Source organism: Brachionichthys hirsutus, chromosome 24 (assembly GCF_040956055.1).
Source record: "Brachionichthys hirsutus isolate HB-005 chromosome 24, CSIRO-AGI_Bhir_v1, whole genome shotgun sequence".
Taxonomy (NCBI): domain Eukaryota; kingdom Metazoa; phylum Chordata; class Actinopteri; order Lophiiformes; family Brachionichthyidae; genus Brachionichthys; species Brachionichthys hirsutus.
The window spans coordinates 4827591-4836495 of record NC_090920.1 but is presented as its reverse complement, the minus strand read 5'-3'; positions in this window follow the sequence as shown (position 1 = coordinate 4836495).

Genomic DNA, 8905 nt, shown 5'->3' with positions numbered 1-8905 from the left:
ATTCTTCCAGATCTGATGCTGTTCTGACTCATTATTTCTTGTTGCATGCTGCTAGAAGATTGATATTTTGTACCTAGCGTTCTGGATTCCCCCCAACAATGAGGTGAAGAAGACTTGTAGACTTGTGGGGGGGGGGGGGGGGGGTGATAAAACGTGGTGCTTCACATTAGCGTTCACTGTAGCGTAGCGTCTGGACTTCATTTGGGTCGGAGACCTACCTCTCCATCATAGGCAAGATCAGAACCCAACAAACGGGATTTATGCTAATGCTAAATTGGGTTTTTGAATTTCCTTCCTCTAGTTTTGGCGGGATAAGAGAGCGTAAATGTACACGTCTGTGTTGTCGGCACGTTGTCCCGAGCATGTTCATGGTAGGACGCCTACTATAATAATAATGTCTCCACATGTCTCTGGATCCTAGGAGGTTGTAACTGGACAGTTTCATGTTTTTCTGTGCCAGGATAGCAGCATCGCTAAAGCTAGCGATAGCAGCGTCGCTAAAGCGTCATCTAGAGACAGCTGCTGCTGTAAAGTGTTTTAAGGCTTACATAGATTTTACCCCCCCCCCCCCCCCTCCCACCAACGGGGGCCATGTAGGATCGTCTTTGTCCCTCCATCCATGTCGGGTGTCCTTTGTTTGACCTTCTCATCGCTGGTTTCTACACTGGGCTATTTTAACTCTAAACAGAGGCTTTAATAAATCAATAAGACGGCAGAAGAGTTCAGTGTGTATCTGAATATATTGTTAGATATCGCGTCCTCTGATTGGCTGACAAGGGGAGTCTTTATTTTGTTCTTGGTACATTTCTAAAAATCATTGTAAAGGTGTTATTTTCTTTTTATGGGTCGCCCCCCCCCCCGACATCAATGAACTGAAGAAAGACTCATAAAATGAATTAAACAGAAAACTTATTCTACTTTACCAATGAAGGGTTCTGTAGCCGCAGCGCTATATAAATATATATTACTGTATTTTGTTCAACTTTTATTCATTTATTTTTACACTTAAATGATTTCTGGTATCAATTAATTCATTATCTTGTCCTATTATCTCAGATTGTGTCACCTCAGTCCAGAGGGACCAATCAGAAACCATCACAAACACAATTTAGAAGAAAACAACATTTAGCACCGGTGACTTCGGTGTTATTTTCACTATTCCAGATGTTTTGTTTTAACTTGCTGGTGACGTGTTGAAATCGCTTCTGCAGAAAGCCGTCGGTGTAAATACCGCATTGGGTGTGGTCTGCTGCATGTTTGACAACAGCAACGGTGCTCAGCGCTGCAAATGGAACCATTTGGGATTATGAATCCCGGATTGTGAATAATCTGTGCAGGTTGACAACTTCTTCAAGCACCACAGCGGAGACTTCAGGAGGTTCTCCAATGGTCTAGCATGCAACTCCATCAAACGTCAACTTGTGCTATTGCATGAATTACAATGTAAGATTTTAATTTAGAACCTTACAGTTGCTGCTGGGCGGATTTTCTTTTTACAACTTTCCCCTGTTGATTTTTTAAAAAATGTTGAGAAAAGATAACTGGCTGCTGGCTCTAGCTATCTATTTCATAAATGTATCAATCATCTAATCTAAATCTGGGCAGGAATAATAAATTATTATTTTTATGTGCATTTCCCCTGTAAAACTCAAATACTTTTGTTGTTGTTTTAAAAGAAGCAAAATCTTACTCGATTTCTTTACATGGAAACTCAGGAGAATTGTTTTCTCTTAATCGACCACTTTGATCTCCATGAAAGGGAAACTATAGAAATAATAATAATAATATAGCACACGAGAGAGCAAAAACAAAAATATGCATTTATGTGAAATCATTGATTTAATTCCTTTATTTGGAACAATGACAGATTAGATTATAGCAGATTAGATCAGAACAAAATAGTTGTTTTATTTTTTATTTACTCCAACCCTAATTTTACATTTCAACTTACATTTCCAGTTTTATTTGTTGTGAATAAAATCTCAACAAAATGTCGGAAGGTCTTTCTTCACTAGAATGGAAAACAAAAGAGGGAAAGCACCGTTTATTCCATTAGAAAAGTAGGCGACAACCATTTGCTGTTGATTCTTTTTATAGCGAGACAATGTACATAATGTCTTCATTTGCTGTATACATGAGCTGAGATTAGACCCATGTTGAACACATGGAGCAACAGCAGGTTCCAGCAATGTGCAATACGAAACGGCATGCTGTTTTAAGATGAGGAACTCCATGTACTGTACTATGCAACCGCAAACTGTGTACATCGCTTCATGCTGTGGCTTTCATCAAGCAGATTCACCCGAGCATTCGGCAGATCTTTGTGTTATACTTTTTTTTTTTTTTGCTGTCAAAGATGAAAACCTAACCGTAATATTGGTATTGCATGCATAATGTGCTTTTTAATTTATAAAAAGGAATAAATAAAAATATGAAAACGGAGGCGATTGTGTGAAAAGCAAAGCTGCCAGTGACCTAAAGCAATTCACAAGATTCCATAGATTACAGCTGCACAGGATATCAGGTTCTGCTACGCCATGGACAGAAGGACCCGAAAGAGAAAGAGGGACAAACAGAGGGAGAGAGAGCACAAGACCACGGGGGAGAGAGAGGGATTACTGACATATATTTATGACATGAATATCCAGATAGAGAGGGAGGAGCTCATAACGGAGGTTATGCCACCAGTGTTAGCCTACGATAGCATATTCTATGACAACCAGTTTAGCCTTTTCTTTTTTTTATGTGCAATTTAACTACAACTTAACTTAAATTATTGGACATATTGAGAAAAAAACTATTTGGCCTGTACATGACTCGGTGCTGTCGAAAATAAAGTTTCATCGAACGGATTCTCGCCGCGATACAAATTGTACAAGACAATGTCATGGCAACAATCTGCAGGAGGTTCCCTGTAGAACTGATGGTTCTATTTGGCATTCAGAATCTTTGTAGTTCATCACAACGACTCCAACAAAATGCACTTACAGCCTTTAGAACCAAAGTAAGTGCTTCTGTTATGGCGGTAATAACGACCCGATCATTGACCAGACAAACCTGGATCAAAGACGTTATTAGCATAGGGATGAATTATCTACAGAACTAAAGGTAATCAATTGAACCCCATCAAGTTCCTGTATTTAGAAATGCTTCGTTGTCAGGAATGTTCCCGTTTCCTTTTGATTTCCTGTAGAATTATTCCTTCTTTTTGCTGACTTTGGTGTCCCCGTAGCAACGGACGCGGAGTCTTCAAAGTTACCCAATTTAAACCCGAACGCCGCCTTTCCTAGATAACCCCGCCTTCTTTTGGCACGTTGCAAACATTAGCATGACGCTAGATGAGCAGGCAGGACTTTGCATGCGCACAAATTTCTGCCGTGTCAACTGGCTTTTACATCAATCTAATCTGGCTTCCTGGCTTTGTGGAATGTTTATTTCCATAGTTTCTCAAGCGGTTGTATAAAATAAAAGACTTCTGAACAAGTCAAATCTGTTCCCTCCTTGTTAAAACTTTGATAATTAGTGTGAGTAATCATTAAACATGATCGGTGTATTTACATAGATGAATATCATTAATGATTCATGGTAAATGGTAAAAATGTGTATCAAACTCGTAGCCCTTTGCATGAATCGGTAGCCAGAACGTCGCCCTCGGCTTCAGAAAGGTTGGTGACCCCTGCGTTAAAAAGGCTACTTTTCTTTTTTGCACGCTGAACGGTGTCTTTTCGTCCCGTCTGTCCTCTGAGCGGCTGAAATAAGCGTCCTCCGTGGGGTGGCTGATGATGATGATGAATATATTTATTAGATAGAATGTTAGAGTACAAGTACAGTCACACAGTAGCATGTATTACAGTACAAATAACGTCAAACATCCTGTCTAAGAGGAGCATTTCAAAAAAGCCCTTGCGGGCTTGTTTCCGTTGAAAGTCCTTCGTACATAAATCATCCACAAATAACAATACAAATAAAAATAAAACCAATATTAAATTACGCAATTGATGCAACGTAACATTAGAAAAACAAAAATAAAATGTTATTACACCGCCAGTGCAAACTAAGAGATAGGGTGAGGAGCTCAGTCATCCGGGAGGAGCTCGGACCTCTCAATGCTCCTCCGCATTGAGAGGAGCCAGATGAGGTGGCTCGGGCATCTATTCAGGATGTCTCCTTCAGGGCACGTCCCACCGGGAGGAGACCACGGGGAAGACCCAGGACACGCTGGAGAGACTATGTCTCTCGGCTGGCCCGGGAACGCATCGGGATCCCCCCGGAAGAGCTAGAGGAAGTTGCCGGGGAGAGGGAAGTCTGGGCTTCCCTGCTTGGGCTGCTGCCCCCGCGACCCGGCCGGGGGGCGGATGAAGATGGATGGATGGATGGATAATGCGCCGCTATTACATAATGCGGCGCTATTACATAAGGTGGTGTTATTACATCCCGGCCGTCCACCATGAGCCTTGTTTCTGTTCAAGGGTTTCTGCCTGTTAAAGGGAAGTTTTTCCTTGCCTCTGTTGCCAAAGTGCTTGCTCTTGTGGGTCAAGTTGGGTTCTGTCTTTCCCTACTACTCCTGTAAAGTGCTTTGAGATAACTTTCTGTGATCTGGCGCTATATAAATAAAACTGAATTGAATTGAATTGTACATGCGCCGTTATTACATAATGTGGTGTTATTACATAATGTGGCATTATTACATAATGTGGTGTTATTACATAATGTGGTGTTATTACATAATGTGGCGTTATTACATAATGTGGTGTTATTACATAATGAGGCGTTATTACATAATGAGGCATTATCATATAATGTGGTGTTATTACATAATGTGGCGTTATTACATAATGAGGCATTATTACATAATGAGGCGTTATTACATAATGAGGCGTTATTACATAATGAGGCGTTATTACCTAATAAGGCGTTATTATATTATGTGGTGTTATTACATAATGAGGCATTATTACATAATGTGGTGTTATTACATAATGAGGCATTATTACATAATGTGGTGTTATTACATAATGAGGCGTTATTACATAATGAGGCGTTATTATATTATGTGGTGTTATTACATAATGTGGTGTTATTACATAATGAGGCATTATTACATAATGTGGTGTTATTACATAATGAGGCATTATTACATAATGTGGTGTTATTACATAATGAGGCATTATTACATAATGTGGTGTTATTACATAATGAGGCGTTATTACATAATGAGGCGTTATTATATTATGTGGTGTTATTACATAATGTGGTGTTATTACATAATGTGGTGTTATTACATAATGAGGCATTATTACATGAGGCGTTATTACATAATGAGGCGTTATTACCTAATAAGGCGTTATTATATTATGTGGTGTTATTACATAATGAGGCATTATTACATAATGTGGTGTTATTACATAATGAGGCATTATTACATAATGTGGTGTTATTACCTAAAGCGGTTCTCCAGGCATCTAAAGCCTTTCTCCAATGCCACCGTGTCCGTATTTGCTCGCTTTGAGTGTTCACAAAGGTCCTAACTTCCCGTGCCGTATCTGAACCGTCTCCTCAGCTGAGGTGCAGAGCGAGATCGAGAGGATCTTTGAACTGGCCCGCTCCTTGCAGCTGGTGGTTCTGGACGCTGACACCATCAACCACCCTTCACAACTTCTCAAGACTTCACTGGCTCCCATCATCGTTCACGTTAAAGTCTCCTCGCCAAAGGTACTGAGCACTCTGAGGGGACGCCCCATCATGAACACACATCTAGAAGCAGAAAGGCCAGAGAGCGAAGCGAAGGAACTCCAGGAACTTATTTAAACCATTCTAGACTCATTCCAGAGGACTTGTTTCACATGAAGAGGACTTTTCCTTTGATGTGAACTAAACATTGTGTTTCGTGCCATGTGCGTTAGCAGTTGCGCTAACTCAATCATACTGTCACAGCTTGAGGCGGGCCTGTGTCCGTTCCACACCAACCTCACCTGTCTTCTCACATCCACCTCCTGCAATCAGTTCATTCCTGTCACCTGTACTCTGGTCATCACCTGCAGCTAATCACTCATCAGCCCTGTCCCTACATATACTCAACTCAGACACCGCTCCCCGGCCAGATTGTTAGTGACATGATTCCTACTCTTCAGCATTCCAGACTGACCTCCTGTGTTTTGACCCTGCTTGATTCCTGGGTTCTGTCTCTTTGCCTTCCCCTATCTGGATTTGTCTGCTGGTTCTGACTGACTACCCGGTAATGAACATCAAAGCTCTGGTTTTGGATACCCCCTCTACTGTCGTGCATTTGGGTTCTTACCTGCCTTGGTCTGTGACACACACGGACATCTTGGGAACCGTGGAATAATCCAATAAATGTTTCTGTGATCTAACAGTTCTCTTTTGTTATATTGCAGGTTTTGGTTTGCAATATATTAAGGCAAATGGATTCCACCAGCCACTCTGTAAGTTATTCTATCGATAGACTGCCACGTGTCTGTATGTATAAGTCTCCTATCTGTACCCGAGTGACGATTGAGATTGAAGCCACGGAGATGGCGTGTGGATTCTCAGTTTGCCCTGTTGGTTTAGCTAGAGGCATGCCTGGTGCCTGCCCCCCCCCCCCCCCCCAAGGTGTTATAGTTTTCCACTTTAAAATATTTGACAGTATTCAAGGACAGGCAAATGTTATATTTGCAAAAATAGACATTTTATAAAGGTTTTCGTACAATATAGTAAGCAGCACAGTAAATTATTTGTCATTAATTGTTGAGATGCATGTTTTCTTTAGTAGAAGTTCTGTTAGTTTGTTAAATGAGTTCTAAAATTTACATCTCCGACTAGTATATGCTCTTTATTTTTTTGTTTGCAGATGATGTCACCAGGTCAATTTGCCTCGATTGATGAGGACAGTGTTCAAGCAGCGTGTGACGCTCTCCAGCTTGCAAGTGTAAGCGTGTTTCATTTTATAGCCGTTTATGTTCACAACCGTTCTATTGATAGCATTTAGCTTATGTCCTTCTTTGCTAGTTGTTAATTTTTCTGTGTGTTGCAGTATTCGTGCAACGATCTGGCGATCCCCAGAGACGGAGTGTACCAACGCGTGGTGCACTCTGGGGCAATGGCAACAACAACGCTGGTACGGTTGGTGAGACGTCGAAGGGCGCTGGAACAACAAGGCGCGACTCTGCAGAGACTTCTGATTGGCTGATTGTTTCCCTGCAAATGCGGCTGGAGGAGAAGGAGCTGCATACGCTTCAAACTGGTGAGATTTAGCAGTACTGTATTCGGTTTAATCACAGTGACAAATCTTGCTGCTGTTGTAGTGAAGCCGTGTTCCAGTGTACGGCATGGACTGTGTACTGAGGTGCAGCGGCAAGTCAAGAGCGAGTGTCGGCAACGTATCATGGGCAGTCTCCTGAATTGTGTCAACAGATTTGGGAAGAAATGGAAGATAATATTTCTAAGTCTGGAGTAGTTGTTGGTTGTAAATCCAGTTAAGGTATAATATTATGTATGAAAGGCAACTTGAAGTATAATGCACTCGGATAACTATTGCAGGCGCAGATAACTGTATGTACGCTTTCTATGAGAAGTCGGTTCGGTGCTAAGTATATTAGCATCAAGTGTCACATTGTTAGAAGGATATTGATATGTTATCATTGCTTTTGATGTGTCTTTTGTGTTTGAAATGTGATCAAGACTTAATGGAAGTCATGTTAAATGATGACATGGAAGAGCCCGAGGCGGGAAAGGATGGCCAGGAGAAGTTGGGTTCTCGGGATGATGCGGCGCAGGTGACCCTGAACCAAACGGGCGCCGATGACCCAGGTCTATCGCAGGACTGAAGAGGACAGCATGATGGAGCCCACATGCTCAGGACTTCTCTGAAGGAGAACTGCAGTCATTTTTTAATTTTAGGTTTGCAAATAAAACGTTTTTTTCCCTGACAAGTCATGTGGTTCTTACTCTGTATCTTTGATGCAAGCAATTTGTTACTCTGTTAGTTCATACTTGGGGAATTTGGTAAATTGGTCGATTGTATATTAGATTTTGAAAATAAAATTTGTGTACATCGATCTGCTCACGTCTACAGGCAACGAGAGCTTTTTATTAGGGATTGTAATATATTAAAAACAGCAGATGGGAGCAAAACTGATCAACATGACTGCACATTTCAAAACCCCAACACAACGCACGTGCCATGAAGAGTGATATTCATAGCGCCACCTACAGGAGCATACATTGTCCAATCAGTCCCAAACTTGACACACTGTCAGAGTCACGTCCAGAGGACGTACGCGTGTGTCTGACATTTGTGGATTGCAAATAAGCGTATATAACACGACGTGCGCCGGGGGGGCGAGGACCCTCTCAAGGCTGCTCGCATCTTTAATTCAATCTTTTGTTTCCTAAAAATAATATTGATAGTGGAGAATATATTCATATTCTGAAGAAAAGCATCCTTCCTTTCATTTAGGACAATTTTAATGATCTTATACAACCAGAGAGTTAATTTTCCATGGACCCTTTTATATGACAAACCCGGAAAGGGTTATTTAGTCATTAGTTATTTTATTAATAGTGTTATTTATTTCCTGACATTTTTTTCTCAAATCTTCTCGTGGGGATCATCCCGGACTTGGCTCGACTCGCCGGCCTGGAGTAGCGATCCGATGCGAAGGTAAATGTACACGTCTGTGTTGTCGGCACGTTGTCCCGAGCATGTTCATGGTAGGACGCCTACTATAATAATAATGTCTCCACATGTCTCTGGATCCTAGGAGGTTGTAACTGGACAGTTTCATATCTTTCTATCCCAGGATAGCAGCATCGCTAAAGCTAGCAATAGCAGCATCGCTAAAGCGTCTTCTAGAGACAGCTGCTGCTGTAAAGTGTTTTAAGGCTTACATAGATTTTACCCCCC